The sequence below is a fragment of the Somniosus microcephalus genome, chromosome 19 (assembly GCF_052327205.1).
Source record: "Somniosus microcephalus isolate GS21.2 chromosome 19, FLI_Smic_1.0, whole genome shotgun sequence".
Lineage (NCBI taxonomy): Eukaryota > Metazoa > Chordata > Chondrichthyes > Squaliformes > Somniosidae > Somniosus > Somniosus microcephalus.
Window position 1 is genome coordinate 21,984,738 of NC_141005.1, and position 24,588 is coordinate 22,009,325.

A 24,588-nucleotide genomic window follows, 5' to 3' on the forward strand; every position below is an offset into this window, starting at 1 on the left:
TAAATGGCTTACCCCTTATCCTTAGACTGTGACCCCTGGTTCTGGACTCTCCCGCCATCGGGAACATCCTTCCTGCATCTAGTCTGTCTAGTCCTGTTAGAATTTTATAAGTTTCAATGAGATCCCCTCTCATTATTCTAAACTTGAGCGAATATAAGCCCAATCGACCCAATCTCTGGGTTAGCTGCTCATTCATCTCCTTGTTGTTTGTGAAATGTTGCAGTTGAAGAAGGGCGGTCATATTTTGCCTCTATGACAGTCACTCTGCTTGAAAAAGTATAGACGAGCTATGAGATGTGCTGATATGCAATGCAATCATTATTTATTTATAACAGCAGCCTGGGGTGGGATTAAGGACAGCTGTTAGGAGAGGCACAGCAGCAGCTGTAGGCAGGATTTTCTCTCGAGCTTTTCCTTTCTCCCTCATATACTTTGCAAGTCTCTTGTCAGGATCCCTGTGCCGATACCAGTGTTGCTGCAGTGTTCAACACAGGGCCGTGCAGCTGTGCAGTCAGGGTGTGTGTCTGGAACATCAGTTGTTAAGCCAACACAAATGGCCCAGGATCTTCCCGGATGGATCAGGAAACGTGTAACATGTACCCTGAGGGTTTCTGTGCATGAGATTAAAGTTGGTGGATTGTCGTGCAGAGGAAGAAGAGATGTTGGGGGATAAATGCAAAATCCTATCAGGAAATTATTTTCCTCTCCTTCCTTTGTGGAGGAAAGTCGCCTCCCCCCCAGCAATACAGAAACAGGCCATACTGGGAGTTCTGCCGAAGAAAGGGACAACTCCCCATAGTGGCACTGCATGGCACAATACATCGAGGTTCTGCCCAATGCTCTGATAGATTAGGAGTTCTCCCACATGGAGTCTGTTTACACAACACGTTGTGGCAGCACGCATCAGATAATTGCACGTGCGGTAACATGAATCAGTCATTCATGAAAGAAAGACTAATGAAATAATACTGAGCGGCCTACGGGTGGCACTGTCCAGGGAGAGTATAAATACTCGGGCACGGGCCCAGCTTGCACAGGACATTCTTAACAGGAACTAGTGAAGGACACAACTAGACCTCCATGTTGTAAAACAGTTGATTAAAGCTTTGTTTAACGCTTAGACCAAGTGCCTAGTAGTTTTCTTCTGTCATGCTGTGCTGGCGATTTTCCGATATGTACTTCCGGTGGTTCCCCAAGACTGGTGCGTACTTGCAAAATGACACCCCGATGCATTCAAAAGGTCCGAGTCTGAATTCCCCCTTCCCCTCATTTACCCTGTGTCATAATATTTCAGATTGCTCAGTATTAAAGGGCCAAAAAATCCACGGCCTTTCCGGCGTTGTTTGGGGTTGTCAACTCTGCCAGGACGTGTTCCTGGAGGTGTCGTCACATGGCCCTCCCGCCCCCACGCTCCCGCCATCAGTCGCCCGACACGTCCATCCTCCCGATGCACCGTCCCATGCCAATTGGACAGTGACCTGACCCTCCTTCACCCAATTGGATGATTTTTGACCAGCAGTCAATCAGCCTTTTACCCATCTCCAAAATTTTTATAACTAATCAATGAAAGTGTTCAAAGAAAATGTAAAAAAAAAAGTATTTTTTTAATGCCCCAAGAATTTTTCTCCAGGATTGCTGGAAGCAGTGTCCAGGATATTAATCTTTAATTCCAGAAGACTCCAAGACAATCCTGGAGGGATGGTGCCCCGAGCGTTGTTATTTGCACCAGTCATCACATCCATTATGGATTGTATACTGACACTTGGGTTTTACTCCAAGTCATAAAAGGCAGACAGTTGGCATAGATGCAAGTCTTTCTTTCTTTTATTAGAACTAAAGGAAATTCCTATGATATTCTTTTTCAAGGACAAGACAGCCAATAACACCAAAGAGGGAATGTTGACACGTGACAGCACCACAAACCTTCAACTTCTATGAGGCTCAGCAAGCCCTCAAGAGGCAGGCCATACGCAGTGTCAGAATCAGGGAACTAGGAGGACGTGCACCAGCTGCAGGCCTGTGTTGAACATCTGCTTCTCTTCCTTCTCATTCCACTGTACCCTGCAATAACTGTCAGCAAACCCTATCATGGAAAACTCAGGCCACCTCGTCTACTGCTCACGTGGTTGTCAAACATCCGCCTTTATTCACAGGTGCTCTTCCAGCCACCCCCCCCCCCCCCCCCCGTTCACACAGTTTCAGTTTGCACGGGAGCCTGGAAAACAGCTCATTCAGGGCTGAATAAAGCACCCCCCATAAATCAACGTTGCCCCCCTCTCCTGCACGAGGCGAAAGATTGCAACTTCACCCATCCCCAAATTTTTTTGTATTCCAGGCCAGCATGCAAACAGCACGAATGTGGCTGGATACGGTCAGCATGTTTTTATTATGTCCGTGTATAATTGAGACACGGACTGCAGGAGTTGACTATAACAAGTTTTTACTGAATGGAGACAACCTGGAAACTGAAACTACAGAAGCCTGCTAGGGCCTTTTATACAGGGGTGGTCACTGCCGGTACTGCAGTCTGAGACCAGTTATTCTCTTAAAGGTACATACACAACAATTCCTCCCCTTTTAGATAAACAGTACATAACATTCATTTAACAACTAAATAATAACTAATTACAATTACAATTACGGTTGCTAGATACATTGGTTGAAGTTAAGCAATTATAAGTTCAGTCTTTGAGGAGGCTTCCTGATTCTGTCTGGATAACGCCTCTTTGGGGTATCAGGTTCTTGTGGCAAGGTTGAGTCGGGATCAATGTCGTTGTTTGGTTCGTCTGCTTCCAGTATCACCGATTCTGCGGTAGATGCAATTGGTACTTCGGTTTCATCGCCAGGTGTATCAGATCGTGGTGTGGAGTTGACGTTTTCCAGTGACTCTAGAATCTGGTCAGCATGGTGTCTTACAATGCTCTCTCCAACGTCCACGGTATACATTAGAGGTCCTTGCCGTGTACAGATCGTTCCTGGCTGCCATTTCTCTGTGCGGTAGTCCCGGGCCAAAACTGGTTGACCTATCTTAAAACTCCTGGTCGGCCTTTCATTCATATTCTGAAACTGCCTGTTCTCCACATCTCTTCTGACGTTTGGCTTAACCAAATCCAAGCGGCATCGTAGTCTTCGATTGAAGAACATCATGGCTGGAGTTTGGTTGGTAACCGCATGTGTCGCATTCCGGTAGGCAAACAAGAAGTTATCCACCTTGTGTTGTAGGGGTATATCTTCATTACACATTGCCTTGATAGCCTTCTTGAATGTTTGAACAAACCTCTCGGCCAATCCATTAGTGGCTGGATGATATGGGGCGGATGTGTAATGCTTAACACCATTGTTCTTTAAGAACCTCCGGAACTCTTCAGACACAAACTGTGGTCCATTGTCAGAGCAAATCTGTTCAGGCAGCCCATTCCTGGCGAATATGGTTCGTAAGACTGTGATAGTTTTTTCTGTGGTGGTTGAGGACATTTTTATTACCTCTGGCCACTTTGAATGTGCATCCACCGCAATTAAAAACATCGAGTCCATAAAGGGACTGATATACCTATCAATTCGTCCAATAAAAAGCGACGAGTTAGGAACGTAACTAAAGGTTTTTATTGACTAAATAACAGAGCCCACCCTCGTGGGTGATCGGGTCCAACAAGGAGGAATACCAGCCAGTCGACTACCTTTATACCTGGGCAGGTAGGTGGAGCCATGGGCGGAGTCGGAGGTGGTCAGCCCAGGTATAACAGCGCGACAAGAGGCGACCTCGTATCGTGATACAACAGTGATAACGGTGATAACAATACAACAGTGATAACTATAGTGTAACGATAAAAGTGGTTTACCACATTCACCCCTTGTTTAGATTTGAGTCCGGCGGGGTGAAGTGTACTACCAGTTCTGGTATGTCAGTCTGTCCGGAGGCCTCGTAAGCCTCTCCGATCGTCGCAGCGGCGGTGCTGCATTATCCGGTGTTAGTGCTGGTGTCTGCGTGGTCGGCGAAGGCTCGTGGGGTTCCGGCATGCCGTCTACCTGGGCTGGAATTGGGGGGGTGGTGGGGGGGGGTAAAGGTGGTGTCTCCGGAGTGCCCGAGGGTGCGAGGTCTCGTAAGGAGACAGTGTCCTCCCGCCCGTCTGGGTAAGCCACGTAGGCGTACTGGGGGTTGGCGTGCAGGAGGTTCACCCTTTCGACCAGGGGGTCTGTTTTATGGGCCCTCACGTGCTTTCGCAGCAAGACGGGCCCCGGAGAAGTCAGCCAGGTTGGTAGAGTGGTTCCCGTAGTCGACTTCCTGGGGAAAACAAACATTCGTTCATGGGGGGTGGCGTTAACGGCAGTGCAAAGTAGTGACCGGATGGAGTGCAGCGCTGTCGGGAGGACTTCCTGCCAGCGGGAGGTTGGGAGGCCCTTAGACTTTAAGGCTAAGAGGACGGCCTTCCATACCGTCGCGTTCTCTCTTTCCACCTGGCCGTTCCCTTGGGGGTTGTAGCTGGTGGTCCTACTTGCTGCAATACCTCTCGCTAGTAGGAACTGACGGAGTTCCTCGCTCATGAAAGAGGAGCCCCGGTCACTATGTATATAGTTTGGGAACCCGAACAAGGCGAAGAGGTCGTTCAGGCATTTAATGACCGTGGTACTGGTCATGTCTGGGCAGGGGAAGGCAAAGGGGAAACGGGAGTACTCATCAACAATGTTGAGGAAGTACACATTACGGTCAGAGGACGGGAGGGGCCCCTTAAAGTCGATGCTCAGGCGCTCGAAGGGGCGGGTGGCCTTGATCAGGCTTGCTCTGTCCGGCCTAAAGAAGTGCGGTTTGCACTCGGCGCAGGTCTGGCAGTTCCTGGTTATGGTCCTGACCTCCTCGATGGAGTAGGGCAGGTTGCGGGCCTTAATGAAGTGGTAAAGTCTGGTGACCCCGGGGTGGCAGAGGTCGTTGTGGAGGGTCTGAAGTCTATCACTTTGCGCGCTGGCGCATGTAATTCGTGACAGAGCATCGGGGGGTTCGTTCAGCTTACCTGGCCGGTACAAGATATCATAATCGTAGGTGGAGAGCTCGATTCTCCACCTCAAGATCTTGTCATTCTTGATTTTGCCCCTCAGCTTGTTATTAAACATAAAAGCGACCGAACGTTGGTCGGTAAGGAGGGTAAATCGTTTGCCTGCCAGGTAGTGCCTCCAGCGTCGTACCGCCTCCACAATCGCCTGGGCCTCCTTCTCGACCGACGAGTGTCGGATCTCAGGGCCCTGTAGGGTCCTTGAGAAGAAGGCCACCGGTCTCCCCTCCTGGTTAAGGGTGGCGGCTAGGGCGAAGTCGGATGCATCGCTCTCGACTTGGAAGGGGATGGACTCATCCACTGCGTGCATAGTGGCCTTGGCAATGTCTCCCTTAATGAGGGAGAAGGCTGCGCACGCTTCCTCCGTAAGGGGGAAGGATGTGGACTTCATGAGGGGTCTGGCTTTGTCCGCATAATTGGGCACCCATTGGGCATAGTAGGCGAAGAGCCCCAGGGTTCTCTTAAGTGCCTTAGGGCAGTGGGGGAGGGGTAGCTCCATGAGGGGGCGCATTCTTTCGGGGTCGGGGCCGATGAGTCCGTTCTCTACTACACAGCCAAGGATGGCAAGGCGCGAGGTGTTAAACACACATTTCTCCTTATTGTAGGTGAGGTTCAGCCGTTGGGCTGTACGGAGGAATTTCTCCAGATTCACGTCGTGGTCCTGCCGGTCGCGGCCGCAGATGGTGACGTTATCTAGGTAGGGGAATGTGGCCTGCAGTCCGTTCTGGTCAACCATCCGGTCCATCTCCCTTTGGAAGACCGAGACCCCGTTGGTGACACCGAAGGGGACCCTAAGGAAGTGGTATAGGCGCCCATTCGCCTCGAAGGCGGTGTACTGGCGGTCCTCGGGGTGGATAGGGAGTTGGTGGTAGGCCGACTTAAGGTCGATGGTCGAGAATATGCGGTATTGTGCAATCTGATTGACCATGTCAGATATGCGGGGAAGGGGGTATGCGTCCAGCTGGGTGTATCTGTTTATGGTCTGGCTGTAGTCGATGACCAGGCGATTTTTATCGCCGGTCTTAACGACCACGACCTGGGCACGCCAGGGGCTGTTGCTCCCCTCGATGATGCCCTCCTTCAGGAGACGCTGCACCTCAGAGCAAATGAAAGCTCTGTCCCCAGCGCTGTACCGCCTGCTCTTGGTAGCGACGGGTTTGCAGTCGGGGGTGAGGTTAGCGAACAGGGAAGGTGGCGGCACCTTGAGGGTGGATAGGCTGCAGGTGTTACGCGGTGGGCGGTTTAACCTTCGCTGGTTGTCGACTGTGAGTGGGGGGAGGGGTCCACCGTATGCTAGGGTTACACTTTGGAGGTGGGATTGGAAGTCCAGCCCTAGTAGGACGGCAGCGCAGAGCTGGGGGAGGACGAGGAGTTTAAAGTTTTTATACTCTGTACCCTTAACCGACAAGGTCACAGCACAGTAGCCGCTAATGTCCGTGGCGTGGGACCTCGATGCCATCGAGATTCGGTTGCGCGTTGGCAGGACAGGGAGGGAGTAGTGGCTCACCGTGTCTGGGTGGATGAAGCTCTCCGTGCTTCCGCTGTCGAACAGGCAGGTCGTGGCGTGGCCGTTTACTTTGATGTCCATCATCGACTTGGACAGGTGGTGTGGGCGGGCTTGATCCAGAGTGACGGAGGCTAGCGTGTAGGTAAGCGAGTCGTTGTCGTCTGCGGGCGAGGCGGTCGTCGGGTCCGGGGGCCCGGTGGCAGTCGGGCGTGGTGGGTAAAATGGCGTCTCCCACGAGGTAGGACAAAATGGCGGAGAAGATGGCTGCCCCCATAACTCACATGAGGCACTATTGGGGTCGGTTGCCTTGATCAAAGATGGCCGCCCCCATGACTCACGTGTGGGGATACTGGCCTCAGTTGCCGTGAAAGAAGATGGCCGCCCCCACAGTTCGCATGAGGCACTGCTGGCCTCTGAAGATCCGCTCCTGCAGGCCTTAGAGAAATGGCCTTTCTTCCTGCAGGTTGTGCAGGTAGAGTTCCTGGCTGGGCAGCGCGACCTCGGGTGCTTCTCCTGGCCGCAAAAGAAGCAGCCGGCGGCCCGATCGCGGGTGCCCGATGTCGGAGCCGGTACCGGGGGTGGCGGGCCCGGTCGGGTCCGGGACGCCGACGCTGAGGTAGGTCCCGGGGGCGGCGCTGCGAAGGGTATTGCGGTAGGGGTCGGGCCCGAGTCCCAGGGTCGTGAGCAGTACCTGGAAAACGCCTCCTGGTCCTGATGGGCCACCTCCAGGGAGAGAGCGAGGGCTTCAGCTTTGTCCAGGTCGAGGTCTTTAGCTTCAAGCAGTCTTTGCCGTGAGTAGTCGGACCGTAGGCCTTTCACAAAGGCATCGCGGATATTATCTTCCGTATTTTCAACAGCCGTCACCGCTTTAAAGTCACAGTTCCTGCCGAGTGCTCTTAGCGCCCGTAAAAATTCAGCTACAGACTCTCCTGGCTGTTGCGGGCGGGATCTTAGGAGGTGCCTGGTGTACATGTAATTTACCGGGCTGCAGTACTGCTGTTTCAGTAGGTTGATAGCGGCCTCGTACGTAGTCGTGTCCTGTATGAGTGCGTATACTCTCGGGCTCGCTTGGGCGTTCAGAAGTCTTAGTTTGGATCTCTGCGGGGCGCCGGATTCTTCCAGGTAGGATTCGAAGCAGTCCAGCCAGTGTTTGAAGTTGAGGGCTGCGTTTGCTGCCTGTGGGTTTAGATCCAGGTACGGTGGTTTGAGGGCTTGCAGCCAAGCCGGCTGGTGTGGCTGTGCTTCTGGGAGGGCTTCTGGCTGGCCAGTAGTAGACATCTTTAAAATTTAGTCAATAAAATTGATATACCTATCAATTCGTCCAATAAAAAGCGACGAGTTAGGAACGTAACTAAAGGTTTTTATTGACTAAATAACAGAGCCCACCCTCGTGGGTGATCGGGTCCAAAAAGGAGGAATACCAGCCAGTCGACTACCTTTATACCTGGGCAGGTAGGTGGAGCCATGGGCGGAGTCGGAGGTGGTCAGCCCAGGTATAACAGCGCGACAAGAGGCGACCTCGTATCGTGATACAACAGTGATAACGGTGATAACAATACAACAGTGATAACTATAGTGTAACGATAAAAGTGGTTTACCACAGGGACCAGCAAAATCAATGTGCACCCTTTGCCATGGAGATGAGGGCCATTCCGATGGATGTAGAGGGGCTTGTGGTGGGGCGTTTTGGACCTTCTGGCATCCTGTACAGCTCTTGGTCATCTCTTCGATTTCTCTATCGATTCCCGGCCACCACACAAACGCTCTGGCTAAGTTCTTCATTTTTACCCCTCCCAGATGACCCTCATGAAGCTCATTGAGCACTCTATCCTTCAATTTGGGTGGAATTACTACTCTGGATCCACACATCAAGGTTCCTCTGCACACTGACAGCTGTTCTCTTCTTGGCGAGAATGCTGGCAGCAGTGGTTCGCCATGTGCTGGCCATCCCTTCACCGTTAAATCATAGACCCAGGAGAGTGTCGGGTCATTTCGTGTTTCCTTTTCTATGTTTGCATTCGTCACAGGGAGACACTCGACTATGGTCGAGTGGAATATCTCCACTGGATCCACTGCAAGTTCTTCTTCCACCGTCGGCAACGGTAGGCGCGACAATCCATCAGCATTCCCATGCTGTTTACTTCCTTTGTACTCGATGTCATATTGGTGTGCCCCTAGGAAAAGGGACCACCTCTGTAGCCGTTGTGCTGTCATTATCGGTACGCCCTTCTGAGGGTGGAAAATGGAGACGAGAGGTTGATGATCAGTTAGTAGAGTAAATTTCTGACCGTGCAGGTAGTGATTGAACTTCTTCACCCCCCACACCAGGCTGAGGGCCTCTCTGTCAACCTGGGCGTAGTTACGCTCGGCTGAAGTTAATGAGCGTGACGCAAAAGCCACCGGCCTCTCTGAACCATCAAGGAATTTATGTGACAGTACCGCCCCAATGCCGTAGGGAGACGCATCACACACCAGTCTTATCGGTAGTGATGGGTTGTAGTGAGCCAATACTTCTCTTGAAGTGATTAGGTCCTTACTCTTCTGAAAGGCCCGCTTACATTCATCGCTCCATTTCCATGCTACTCCCATTCGTAGTAGGGCGTTCAGTGGTTGCAGAATTGTGGACAAATTCGGCAAAAACTTATGGTAGTAATTCACCAATCCGAGGAATGACCTCAGTTGCGACACATTTTCAGGCGCTGGAGCCTTAACTACCGCTTCAATTTTGTCAGGGGACTTATGCAACCCCTCTTCATCAATCACGTGGCCACAATACAATATCTGTTTCTTAAAAAACTCGCACTAGGGGCGATTGGCTCGTAGCCCATGTTCACGTAGTCTAGTGAGCACCTGCTCTACGTTGGCAAGGTGTTCACTGTCATCTTCACCTGTCACTACGATGTCGTCCAGGTAACACTGAGTCCCCAGAATCCCTTGCAGGACTTGTTCCATCGCTCTTTGCCATATCGCCGGAGCTGATGCTACTCCGAATACCAGTCGATTATACTGGTAAAGACCTTTGTGAGTGTTTATCGTGAGATACTTCCTAGAGGATTCTTCAACCTCCATCTGCAAATATGCTTGTGCTAGGTCAATTTTTGTAAAACGCTTCCCTCCAGATAGTGAGGCGAAGATATCTTCTATCCTTGGAAGAGGATATTGTACTGTGTGAAGGACTGGGTTCACCGTCACCTTGAAGTCCCCACAGATGCGAACCTTCCTTGGCTCCTCAGACTTATTGTTTAACATTTTCTTCATGACAGGAACGATGGGTGTCGCCCACTTGCTCCAGTCTACCTTAGATAACACGCCTGCATTCTCCAGATTCTCCAGCTCTGCCTCGACAGCTGGGCGAATTGCATATGGTACCGGTCTTGCTTTGAAAAACTTGGGAATTGCATTCTCCTCTATTTTTATCGAGGCGGTTACGCCTTTAAGAGTGCCCAGTTCTTGTTGAAATACCTCTTTGGCGTCAGCTAAGATTGTTGACAATCGTCCAGGAGTGACGTTGTCATCCTTTTTACCAGCCACCGTCAGTGCCTGAATGGAGTGCCAGTCTAAACTTATCTTTCTGATCCATTCACGTCCCAATAACGGTGGTCCACCATCTTGCAGTATGTAGAGATACAATTTCCGTATTTTCTTGCCGTTGTATTCGACAGGCACCCTTATTTTTCCTCTGGGGTATACTTTTTGCCCTGTATACATCCTCAAGACAATGGATGTCTCTCTCAAGGGTATGTGTGAGAATAGCCGCTCGTAGTCTCGTCGATTCATGACGGTTAGAGCTGATCCTGTATCCAATTCCATTTTGACTTGGGACCCTGCTATCATGAGGGTGACCCAAATGGTTCTGTGATCCTCTTTTGCGATTACGTTGTGAAGTTTGAGACAGCTTAGTCTCTTGTTCCCGGATTCACTATCGCTCATCTGGTCTTCGGAACTACTGTCCGTCATCTTTTGTACTTTCCTGTACGGTTCCTTAGTAGCCTTTTTGTTGTCGTTGGTCTTCTTCCCAGACCTGCAAACTCGTGCAATGTGTCCCATCTTTCTGCATTGCCTGCATATTTTGTCCTTGGACCAGCAGTCCTTCTGGTCATGGTTTGTTCTGCCGCAGCGATAACATTTTGCAAATCCCCGTGTCATTTCGTGGGTGCCGTATTCCTGTGGCTTTTGTTGTATTTCCGCAGCTCCCCTTGCTGCTGCTTCATACGATACTGCCACGCTGAAAGCCTTATCTAGCGTCAGCTCTTTCTCTGAGAGTAACCTCTTCTGGGTTCCTTCACTCAGGAGTCCACAGACAAATTTGTCCCGTAAGGTATCTGCCAGTCCTGCTCCGAACTGGCAGTGCTTTGATAGCTTGCGTAGTTCCGTAAGGTAATCAGCATTGCTCTCATCTTTATGCTGATTTCTCCTGTGGAATTTAAATCTTTCTGCTAGGATTTAGGTGTTCCTGTAGGATAGCAACAATTTCGTTAAAACTCTTCGCCTTCGGTTTGGCTGGAGTAATCAGGTCCCACAATAGGCCGTACGTTCTTGCGCCCATTAAATTTAGCAATACCGATGCCTTTTTCTCATCGGCTATTTCGTTTGCCTCGCAATATACCTCGACTCTTTCCACATACGTGGTCCAGTCTTCTATTGCATTATCGAAGGCAGTGATATAGCCAGTCTTTGGCATCTTGAAAATCTAAGATGGCGCCTCCCGCTCTTTGCCTTCTTCCCCGATTTAACAAAATGGCGCCTCCCGCGCTTTGCCTTCTTCCCCGCTGGATTAAGATGGCGCCTCCCGCGCTTCTGTCTTCTCCGCTGTTGCTAGCGCTGTTGCTGCCATTTTATGCCTTGATGGCGACGCCCTATGGTCTTCGCGCACTTCCCCCCGCGCTGCTGCTAACGCCGCTCTCCACGGTTTCCGTGGCAAACTGCAGCTCCTCGCGGCTTTCTGCGCGTTTAATTTTTTTTTATTTCCCCATCGTCAGAACAACCCTGCGGGACTCTTGCCTCCCTCTTCTCGGGTCTGTACGCTGCCCGGCTTCGTAGCACCGGCCGCGCCCAGTGTGCTCCACCCTCTCTCTCTCTCCTCTTCCTGACAACGCTGCTCGGCCCCGTTGCAAGCCACCCGCTCGAACTGTAGACCGCCGCAGCCCAGGAAGGATCAGTGTACTACCTGCCACCAGCCCGATTAGCTGAAGCACCATCGACAGGATAACCAAGCCCCGCTCTCGACAGCCTCTCCTGCAAATCTTCAACTCCGCTGACTCAGAGGCGGATGCCCACGGTCGACGCCCGTTTCTACTGTTTCTTTCTTCCTTCTGGCCTCGACCTCTGATAACTTTGCTTCAGGGATGGATCCCCATGAGGTGGTGCAGATTGTAGGTAAGTTCGTATCTGCTCGTCGCCAGTATTATGTCCGTGTATAATTGAGACACGGACTGCAGGAGTTGATTATAACAAGTCTTTACTGAATGGAGACAACTTGGAAACTGAAACTACAGAAGCCTGCTAGGGCCTTTTATACAGGGGTGGTCACTGCCGGTACTGCAGTCTGAGACCAGTTATTCCCTTAAAGGTACATACACAACAGTTTTCAATTCCACTGTGAAAATTAAACATTAATTCTAAACTTTGATGGAACAATTATTGGAAATTAGTATGCTGGATTGCCAACTAGACAAGTTTCAGGAAGCAAACATTTCCCCTTCACATAACTGTTGGTTTAAAGACTGTAAATATTGATTCTGACTTTGTAAAGTCAAAGAGAAGCCAAATGCTGGGAAATCATTGCGTTCTTGGAAAAGTTGGACAACCACTGGACTGTCAAACAGCTGCAGAGCGTTTCAGCGCAGTATCATGCGGTCACTAAATAGTGAAAAGATGCTGTTACTTCAACATAAGGATGCAGGGGACTGTGGGTAAGCAAACACTGTGCCAAGAAACGGCAGATTGCATCTCAGAGAAGAGTGTGTGGGTCACCATTACTGTACTTTACACACCAGCAGTTCATTAGGGTTAACTTTCCAAACATATGTTCGCATATATGCCAACTGCCTGCCTTTTACGCGGTCAACAGCATTTGGTGTCCCTGTTCATACAGTCCCCTGTCCTGCATGTGATCCAGACCACTCGTCCTCTGCCCACGGCCATCCCACCCGCCTTCACCCCCGTCACCCCCCTCCCATGAGTGAATAATATACCAGGAAAGCCCTGCTTCTCCTTTTCACGCCCTTCCAGTGCTACAAGGGGCAGCAACTCTCACAAGAATGGGAGTCTCTGCCATCCATACACAGAGCAGTCAATCCAGGGTATTAGTACTGGGACCATGCAAAGAGGAGATGGGGAACTGTCCAGTGCATTAGACACCAGACTTAGATAAGAGTGAAGACCAAATTAAGTCTTCAGGTGGTTAGATAATGGTGGGTAATTGGACCTGGACATGCAACATAATTCAGTCCCTATTTTAAAGGCGCACCTTCCGTCCAATAATATTTATATAATATGTTGACAAAATTTACAGAAATCTGGAAAGCAGAACAATAGAGCTGGCTGCAGCACAAGGCTTCTTCGGCAGCACCTCCCAAACCCGCGACCTCTACCACCTAGAAGGACAAGGGCAGCAGGTTCATGGGAACACCACCACCTCCAAGTTCCCCTCCAAGTCACACACCATCCTGACTTGGAAGTATATCGGCTGTTCCTTCATCGTCACTGGGTTAAAATCCTGGAACTCCCTCCCTAGCAGCACTGTGGGAGTACCTTCACCACACGGACTGCAGCGGTTCAAGAAGGAGGCTCACCACCACCTTCTCGAGGGCAATTAGGGATGGGCAATAAATGTTGGCCTTGACAGCGACACCCACATCCCATAAACGAATAAAACAAAAAGTTGCTCTGCTGGGAGATGCAAAACTGAGTGACTGCAGCATCACTATTGCGGGAGGGTGTAATGACAGCGTGACAAGTTTACATAGGCAGTTTCCATTATAAAGGAGGACATAGGAAATTTATAATAGAAAATGTTGGCACAAAACTACAACAACAACTTGACAACAGGAAGCAAGGTTTTGGTGACGGAAATTACATGCGGATGTAATATTTTAAATACACTATGGATAGGTACATAAAACCATTCCAGAATAAATTAGTTTTGGCATTCATTCTGAATCACAGTGCATTTTGAAATTCTGGAAATTGCAAGAAAAAAATTGTTTAAAAAAACAAAATTTCCAAGGATGAGGGACATGCCCCCAGGCTCCCTCGGAAATAACGTCTGCACCATCGGAGCTCACTTCCAATCAATTTTTATACCTCTGCATTAGCCTTTCCAATCTCTTCATTTGCTCCACCTCCACATTTTCAATAATTGGATTGATAGTCTTCAATATTATTAGCCCTATATTTGCAAAATTCGTCTTGTCGTATGTCATACCTGAGGCCGTTGGGTTTCAGTTTTCACAGAAAAACAAACTAAATTGTTGTGAATGTGATCCCAAAACATTAATAAAAGAAATTCTAAAATCAAATGTAATAAAAAGGAATGTGATTTATTTAATCGTCTTGAATCAGTGGCTTCAGTCACAGGCCTTAATTCAATTTTTCAGCTATACGTTGTTTTCTGAGTTGTCAGTTGTCTTCAAGCTGTTTGTCAGATTTTCCGAGTTTTGTAGGTTAACACGTATGTGCTCATCTAGAAACCATTGTAGCCTCACTTCCTCTTTTGCTCTTCTCGATGTTGCTGAGGAAGAACATATAGTTCCCAGTGCATCTGGCCCGGCCAGCACTTCAGAGCACAAGCTGTTGCTCACTCTGTCTCTCCCAAGCACCAGATTAGAGAGGTCCATCCTGCAGGAGTTAGAGAGTGAGCAAGAGGAGAGTGTACTTGGGCGACATACAGCGCATGAGTGAGCAAGAGGAGCTGCTGGTGTTATATGAGGACAAAGACGTTGCTTGCCAAATGTCAGGTTGTGTAGCCCCTCAGCTGGCGAGCCTGAGGATATGTATTCCACGAGACCTGCTTTTAACAGAACAGTGCATGCAGAGCATCAGGCATTGGGGCTGTGCCAGGCAAGGTGCTGCAGATGGTGGCTCAGGTGGAGGAGTCCACAGGACATTGGTGGACAGCTTCGCAACTGTGCAGTCCACCATGGAGATTGCAGCAGCTTGATTATCCCCATCAATCAGAAGATTGGGTAAACCAGCGTAGTTACCCTGGACATTGGGAAGACTGGAGACTGTGAGCCTGAATATCAGGGAGAGCAGAGATAGCAACTTCTGGAATCAGCGCACGCGCAGATTAACACGGAAGTCCAGGAGTTGCATTTCCTGCTCCTCCACAGGTTGTGTTGTGGAACTCCCCAGAGCCGGCAATCAATTCAAATCACAGTTCCTGATGAAAACTTCCCCTATTATGCTAGAATATCGCTGTTAACCCCACCGCCCCCTCCCACTCTCCCCCCATCCCCGAAAAAGTTAAATATGTTGAAAGTGGTGTAGCTGGGCTGTTAACGGCGTATTGACTGCTGAACAACCGTTTTGGCCCTGAAAAACTAATTTCATATTTGTGGAATGTCAATTTTTCCATTAATATGATAAGAATTACATGGCTTTTAATATAATAATTTTTTTTAACAAGTTTGTTTATGATATTTCAGCTTTTACCTTAATCCTATGTGTATGTCCCAATCTTTATTTCGCTCTCTGTAAAATTTATAAAAAGTAAATTATAATCTGTGCATTTTACTTCCTGGTTTGCTGTCTGTGAGAATTCTTCAATGTGATTGGCTGCTAAGCCTACTTGATTACATCAATGTTGCTGAATGCTGGAGATTCGCTTGATTTGGCAGCAGATTCAAACTCACGTTGGGAGAGCTGAAATTCATGCCAGAGAGGGATACTAGATCTTTGTGGACAGCTTTCTTCGAGGTCAGCGGTGAGCTCCATCGCTTCGCAAATTCCAGGCCATTATCATAAATTGGTTAAAATCATCATTGCAGCTAATTTAATAGCACTTTATTGTTGACTAACCTTCAAGGTTGATAACATCATGCATTAAAATATATTTATGCCAATGTTCTGGATGAGCAAAATATTTTCTCCAATTAAATATTGTGAAAACCGAAGCCATTGTTTTCGGTCCCCGCCACAAACTCCGTTCCCTAGCCACTGACTCCATCCCTCTCCCTAAATCTGTCTGAGGCTGAACCACACTGTGCGCAACCTTGGTGTCATATTTGACCCTGAAATGAGCTTCCGACCACATAGCCGCAGCATAACTAAGACCGCCTACTTGCACCTCCGTAACATCGCCCATCTCTGCCCTTGTCTCAACTCATCTGCTGCTGAAACCCTCATCCATGCCTTTGTTACCTCTAGACTCGACTATTCCAACGCACTCCTGGCTGGCCTTCCACGTTCCACCCTATGTAAACTTGAGGTCATCCAAAACTCGACTGCCTGTGTCCGAACTCGCACCAAGTCCCGTTCGCCCATCACCCCAGTGCTTGCTGGCCTACACTGGCTCCTGGTTAAGCAGCACCTCGATTTTAAAATTCTCATCCTTGTTTTCAAATCCCTCCATGGACTCACCCCTTCCTATCTCCGTAATCTCCTCCAGCCCCACAACCCCCCGAGATATCTGCGCTCCTCTAATTCTGCCCTCTTGAGGATCCCTAATTATAATCGCTCAACCTTTGGTGGCCGGGCCTTCTGTTGCCTAGGCCCTAAGCTCTGGAATTCCCTGCCTAATCTGTCCGCCTCGCTACTTCTCTTTCCTCCTTTAAGACGCTCCTTAAAACCTACCTCTTTGACCGAGCTTTTGGTCACCTGCCCTAATTTATCCTTATGTGGATCGGTGTCAAATTTTTTGTCTTCTAATACTCCTGTGCAGTGCTTTGGGACATTCTACTATGTTAAAGGCACTATATAAATACAAGTTGTTGCTGTTGTCTCGTTCTAGCTGAAGATTCAATATGGTCAGGACAGAAAAAACATAAATGCAGCTACCTGGTATCAGTAAAAAACTGTACTCATGCCTTGAATTTAATCCAACACAGAGCAATTCTGTTATACTAGATAACAGCACTAGAAGACCATTAGAGATTATTGATGAATTTGCACAGATACAATAGGTCCAATTTTGTAAGTCCATCAATGTCAGGCTGTAGCGGCGAGAACTGGCCTGCTCTTCATTTGATTGGGGTTCTTGTGCATAGGAAACGTGTAGGATGTTCAGACTTAAAGCTGGTTGGTTGCAAGTCACAAAATTGGACGAGCCAGCAGTTCTCAAAGGGAAGTTACAAGTATTGTGTGCGCAACAAAAGCAGCACGAAAAGCTCCCTCCTACAGTAATGAGCCATCGAAAGTGTTGGTGCAGGAATGCAGCAAAGGGCAGAGGGGTGGGGGTGGGGGAGGTGCCACGTTTGGTACTGAGATGTTAAATCCCAGGTGCAAGTTGTACAGCTAGAGTTAGCTGATCAACTGAAGCCAGTCTCTCAGATCTTCCATACTTGGGACCAAGTGGGTAGTGGGTTCCATCTAGAATGTCCTGGACTCTTGGGAAGCCTGCCAGGTGGTAAAGCCTCTGTGTTTTCTTCAGTTGATGTCTCCCTTTCATTGATGATAAAGGTGTTTACCCTGACAAATCTCATACCAATCACTTGCTTTCTACGCATACAAACTGTTGATTGGCTTATCTGGAAGTTGTCCCATGTGGTGGTCTGGAAGGATTCTGTTACATGGAAGCTAAATGCTGTAGTCACCTTGATAGTAATGAGAAGAGCTGTCCCAGTCTTTGATGTTGTCTATAATTTGGCCCACATGAGGTGACATAGCTCAGTCACTACCTCCTGCAGTGAAGCGGAGGCAAATTAAATCAGACCTCCTCTGACACATCCAAGTAGGATTGACGTGGTCTGTAATCACGGGTCCTTGGATAATCATGGCACCAAACATACTCCCTAAAGACCTGAACGTCTTGCGTCTTCACACTTCAGGAAGGACGTGAAGGCTTTGGGGAGAGGGTACAGGAGAGGTTCACTAGAATGGTTCCAGGGAGGAGGGATTACAGTTACTTGGATACTCTAGAGAAGCTGGGGTTGTTCTTTTTGGAGCAGGGAAGGCTAAGAGGATATTTGATGGAGGTGTTTAAAATCATGAAGGGTTTAGATGGAGTAAATAAAGAGAAACTGTTTCCAATGGCTGAAGGGTCGATAACCAGAGGGCACAGTTTAAGGTGACTGGCAAAAGAACCAGAGGCGACACGAGGAAAAACATTGTTACGCAACAAGTGGTTAGGATTTGGAATGCACTGCCTGATAGGGTGGTGGATACAGATTCAATAGCAGCCTTCAAAAGGGAATTGGATAAATACTTGAAGGAAAACAAATTGCAGGGATATGGGGAAAGAGCGGGGAGTGGGACTAACTGGATTGCTCTTCGAAAGAGCTGGCTGAGACTCGATGGGCTGAATGGCCTCCTTCTGTGCTATATTATTCCATTTCTTGCAGCAGTATGGGAACAGCCAATGGAATTCCCATCCTCCCAACTCTGCAACGACAATGGCCAATATTGCAGGAAAGCATTGCTGGCGAACCGAAGGCTTTAGCTAAAAGGCATAAATACATAGGGGTTAAAAAAAAAATATGCAAGATGTTCAATGCAGAAGTAGATAAATTCTCATTGCCAAAAAAAACCCTACACCTCAGCCCTAACTGAAACACCAGCCACCTTGCTTTAAGAATTTTTTTTAAAATTCGTTTATGGGAATGTTTCGCTGGCAAGGCCAGCATTTATTGCCCATCCCTAATTGCCCTTGAGAAGGTGGTGGTGAGCTGCCTTCTTGAACCGCTGCAGTCCGTGTGGTGTTAGGGAGGGAGTTCCAGGATTTTGACCCAGCGACGATGAAGGGCCAGCGATATATTTCCAAGTCAGGATGGTGTGTGACTTCGAGGGGAACTTGGAGGTGGTGGTGTTCCCATGAACCTGCTGCCCTTGTCCTTCTAGGTGGAAGAGGTCGCGAGTTTGCCGAAGAAGCCTTGGCGAGTTGCTGCAGTGCATCTTGTAGATGGTACACACTGCAGCCATTGGGTGGAAGCTCTCCAGGCCTGATCATGCATTCATGTTACATGGGCCAGGTACATGCTGGGGTCAGAACTGTTGTGTATGTAACCTGTTCCACCTTAAGAGAGCTTAAGCCTGTTCCACCTTAAGAGATGTACTACTTTCTCAGGCTGCTGTAGATGTAATACCGGGGGTGAACACACCGGTATATAAGCACTGTGCAGTAATCTTGTATTCAGTATAGTCCCTACCTCCAACCAGTAAAGACCTGTTTTTATTGTTACTCATTAGTCTGTTTTAATTAACTAAATAATTCACAGACTTAACACTGGCGACGAGTCAGGTTCTTACCCTGCGGCAGTTATTCCACGGCGGTTGAAGAGAGGTTTCAAACCTCACCACTCACCACCCCACTGGAAGTGACAGGCATTAGGACCCTGAAGCCTCCATCAGCTTGTGAACCGGAGTAGAAGACAGGACTGGGGAAGAGAGAGGTATAGGGCGATAGCGATCGGCAGATAAGGGCCGGGCCGCTTTCAAGTGCGAGGCGCAGCCGGGCCATCGATCGCATCCGCTGATAAGGGCCGCACTCGGGGGCTGAAGGGAGACGGCGTCGGGGGACGGGTGAAGACCGCCAAGCGCGGGAAAACCGCCATTTTGTGGGCGGAGGACGACGGCAAGAGCGGGAAGCCGCCATCTTTGATAACAAGTAAAGAAAATAAAATCTGAGAAATTGCAAATCTACAATGCCTAAACACGGGAATATTAGCACCTTTGATAGTGACCTCGAAGATTGGGCCATATATGTTGAAAGAGTAAAAAATTATTGTAAGGCCAATAAAATTCGTGACCAAGATAAAGCTCTAACATTATTAAATTTAATGGGTGCGAAGACATACGGGCAATTGAAACACCTGTTATCACCAGATGAACCGGCGGATAAGACGTTCGATGAGATTGTTACTGTCCTGAAAGATCATCTAAACCCCACGCCGCTGATGCTAGCGGAACGATTTAAATTTTACAACAGAAGGCAGCTACAGCATGAAAGCAATGCTGAATATTTGCTGGAATTGCGTAAATTAGCGAAATATTGCCAGTTTGGAACGGGACTGACAGAGGCACTTCGAGACAAATTTGTGTGTGGTTTATTTAAACAGGATACACAAAAGCGACTGCTCGAGGAGAATGAGCTGACGCTTGAGAAGGCGGTCACTATGGCAGCAGCACACGAAGCCGCAGCGAGAGGCACGGCAGTAATGCAGCTACGGTCACCGGAGCTCAGTGCACACAAATTGGGTGTGAGTTCTGGCAAATGTTATCGTTGTGGAAAGACAACGCATGATCAGAACCAGTGTTGGTTTAAAAACCAAGAATGTAGAACTTGTGGTAGGCTTGGACATATAGCTAGAGTATGCAGGTCAGCGAAGAAGACCAGCAACAAGAAGTCACCGCAAGGGAAATACGCAAAGGTACACAAGGTGGCCGAACAGGAGTCCGATTCAGACGCAAGCAGTATTGAACTGGCTAGCTTAAGGGTACTCAACGTTGGTAAGGGTGCAGACCTCCAGACAATTTGGGTTACTCTTCAGATAGAAGGAGTCCAAGTAAAAATGGAATTGGACACTGGATCGGCATTGTCGGTCATGAATAAGAAAGATTACAGAAGGTTATTCCAACATATTCCCCTACAGGATACGGAGATTATATTGACAACCTACACGGGGCAGAGAGTGTACCCCATCGGGACAATAAAGGTTGCAGTGGCCAACAAGGGCGAAGGAAGTCAAATAATGGACTTATATGTGCTACCGGAGGGAGGTCCACCACTACTAGGCCGGGAGTGGTTTAGAAACATAAATATGGACTGGCATTCACTAAAAGCCATAAAGAGTGAGAACTCGGTGCAGATAATCAGCCCAGACTCTAGAACTGATGATGGTAAGACCAACCCATGTGCAAAAGACAAAGTTTCAGCACAGAATTCCACTGAGCAACAACAACATAGTTTAACAGAGAATTCTGAGTCTGTCAAGTCTACTGATATGCACATTTTTGAGGGACACTGGGCTCGAACTCAACTCCATTTCAAACTACAACAGCAATTAGAACAAATGATTCGCCGTTTTGAGCAAGAGATGAATGAAATAAAAAAGTTCTTTGTTACAGAGTGGGAGAATCTGGAAAGTCAACAGAAGCAACTGATGGAGAAAATGGAGCAGGAGCACACCAACCATCTGCGCGAGGAGGCCGAACGAATCAAAGCTGATTCAGGTTCTGAAGGTGCATGCCATAATCTGGTGTCAGAAGAGTTAACGGTCAGACAACTCCTTCATATGCTGAGGGACAAGACTCTGAAATGGGAAAAACTTGAACACGAGCTGCGATCTTCAAAGGAAAAGGGTTCGGAGCTCTCAAAAGTCATTGAGATGGCTGATGTGACGACACAGACTGAAACGACTGCAACAGAGCAGCCATTGGATGCCAAAAGTACGCTGACTCACGTCAATGTAGAACAACAGACCGCTGAAACAGCTGCTCCGGTAGAGGGATTGCATAGTCCGATCAATCAATCCGACCGCATGGCGGCGCTGGAGCTGCGAATGGACTCACTCTGGAGCATACGCGATGCTGAGGATGTTGTGGATAGCACATTCAGTGAGTTGGTCACACCGCAGGTAAAGGCTAGCTCAGACAGTAAATGGGTGACCAAAAGGCAGGGTAAAGGCAGGAAGGTAGTGCAGGAGTCACCTGCGGTCATCTCCCTCCAAAACAGGTTTACCGTTTTGGGTACTGTTGGGGGAGATGACTTATCAGGGGAAGGCACCAGCAGCCAGGTTCAGGGCACCATGACTGGCTCTGCTGCACAGAAGGGCGGGAAAAAGAGGGATAGGGCTATAGTGATAGGGGATTCAATTGTAAGGGGGATAGATAGGAGTTTCTGTGGCCGAGACCGAGACTCCAAGATGGTATGTTGCCTCCCTGGTGCAAGGGTCAAGGATGTCTCGGAGCGGGTGCAGAGCATTCTGAAGGGGGAGGGGGATCAGCCAGTTGTCGTGGTACATGTAGGTACCAACGATGTAGGTAAAAAGAGGGAGGAGGTCCTACAAGCTGAATTTAGGGAGTTAGGAGCTAAATTGAAAAGTAGGACCTCAAAGGTAGTAATCTCTGGATTGCTACCAGTGCCACGAGCTAATAAGTTTAGAGAGAGTAAGATAGATAAGCTAAATACGTGGCTTGAGCAGTGGTGCAAGGGAGAGGGATTTAAATTCTTGAGGCATTGGAACCAGTTCTTGGGGAGGAGTGACCTGTACCAAGGGGACGGTCTACACCTGAACTGTGAGGGAGCCGATGTCCTCGGGGTAATATTTTCGAGGGCGGTTCGGGAGGATTTAAACTAATTTGGCAGGGGGATGGGAACCTAGATAGTGGAAAAGAGGGAAGTCATATGAAGTCAGAAATAGATGGTAGAAAGGTGAGAAGCAATAAGCAAAGGAGAGAAACACAAAGGGCCAAACTAATTCATAATGAGAGTGTGAAAAAAGCAAGCCTGAAGGCTTTGTATCTTAATGCTAGAAGCATTAGGAACAAGGTGGATGAATTAGTTGTGGAAATAGAGGTAAACAAGTATGATTTGATTGGGATTACAGAAACGTGGCTGCAGGGTGGGCAAGGCTGGGAACTTAACATCCAGGGATATACAATATTTAGGAAGGATCGGCAAAAAGGTAGGGGAGGTGGGGTAGCATTGCTGGTAAAGGAGGGGATTAATGCAATGGAAAGGAAGGATATTAACTCGGATGAAACGGAATCTGTATGGGTAGAAATGAGAAATAGCAAGGGGAGGAAAACGTTAGTGGGTGTGATATATAGGCCTCCAAATAGTAATATGGAGGTGAGGGAAGGCATAAAAAGGGAAATTAGAGAAGCGTGCGATAAGAGCACAGCTGTCATCATGGGTGACTTTAATTTACATATTGATTGGACTACCCAAATTAGTAAAAATTCTGAGGAGGAGGAATTCCTGGAATGTTTTCGGGACGGTTATCTGGACCAATATGTCGAGGAGCCGACTCGAGATCAGGCCATTTTAGACTGGGTATTGTGCAATGAGAAGGGACTTATCAACAATCTTCTTGTACGAGGCCCCTTGGGTCAGAGCGATCATAATATGATCGAGCTCTCAGTCGAGATGGAGAGTGAGGAAATTGAATCAGAGACTAAGGTCCAGAACTTAAATAAAGGGAATTACGAGGGTATGAGACGGGAATTGGGTAAGATTGATTGGGTGGTGTTTCTGGGGGGATTGACAGTGGATAGACAATGGCAAGCATTCAAAGATAGAATGGAAGAATTCCAGAACATGTTTATACCGGTTTGGCATAAAAATAAACCTAAAAAGGTGGCTCAACCGTGGATAACGAGGGAAATTAGGGACAGCATAAAATCAAAAAAAAGGGCATATCAACTGGCAAAAAAAAGCACCAGACCGGAAGATTGGGGGCAGTACAGGATACAGCAAAAGAGGACAAAGGGATTAATCAGGAAGGGGAAAATAGAATACGAAAGTAAACTTGCAGCAAACATAAAGACAGACTGCAAAAGCTTTTATCGGTATATCAGGAGGAAAAGACTGGTAAAATCCCAAGTCGGTCCCTTGCAGTCCGATTCGGGAGAATATATAATGGAGAATAAGGAAATGGCAGACCAATTAAACTCATACTTTGGTTCTGTATTCACAAAGGAGGACACAAATAACCTCCCAGGAATATCGGCAAACATAGGGACTAATGAGAGGGAGGAGCTGACAGAAATTAGTATCTCTAGGGATATGGTGTTGGGTAAGTTGAGGGGACTGAAGGCCGACAAATCCCCGGGGCCTGATAAACTACATCCTAGGGTACTTAAGGAGGTGGCCCTGGAGATAGCAGATGCTCTAAGGATCATCTTCCGGAACTCCATTGACTCGGGAACAGTACCCGTGGATTGGAGGGTAGCTAATGTTACCCCAATATTTAAAAAGGGGGGTAGAGAGAAAGCAGGGAATTATAGACCAGTAAGCCTTACATCGGTTGTGGGCAAAATGCTAGAGTCCATTATTAAGGATAAAATAGCGGAGCACTTGACAAATGGGGAAAGGATCGGACAGAGTCAACATGGATTTACAAAGGGTAAATCGTGTTTGACTAATCTGCTGGAATTTTTTGAGGAAGTAACTGGTAAAATAGATGGGGGAGAGCCAGTGGATGTGGTGTACCTTGACTTCCAGAAAGCCTTCGATAAGGTTCCACACAAAAGATTATCATGCAAAATTAAGGCTCATGGGATTGGGGGCAAAGTATTAACGTGGATAGAGAACTGGCTGGCGGATAGAAAACAGAGAGTTGGAATAAACGGCTCGTTTTCGGAGTGGCAGGCAGTGACCAGCGGGGTGCCGCAAGGATCTGTCCTGGGACCCCAGCTGTTCACAATATATATAAATGATCTGGATCAGGGAATTGGATGCAATATTTCCAAATTCGCTGACGACACCAAACTAGGAGGAGGGGTGGGCTCTGATGAGGATGTCAGGAGGCTACAGTGCGATTTGGACAGGTTGGGGGAATGGGCGGATACGTGGCAGATGCACTATAATGTGGATAAATGCGAGGTTATCCACTTTGGGGGTAAAAACAGGAGGGTAGATTATTATCTAAATGGCAATAGATTGGGAGATGGGGAAGTGCAGAGGGACCTGGGTGTTCTTGTGCACCAGTCACTGAAGGAGAGCATGCAGGTGCAACAGGCGATTAAGAAGGCAAATGGTATGTTGGCCTTCATATCAAGGGGGTTCGAGTATAGGAATAGGGATACCTTACTACAGCTGTACAAGGTGCTGGTGAGACCGCATCTGGAGTATTGTGTACAGTTTTGGTCGCCCCATCTGCGGAAGGATGTTCTTGCCATGGAAAGAGTGCAGCGGCGATTCACCAGGCTGATACC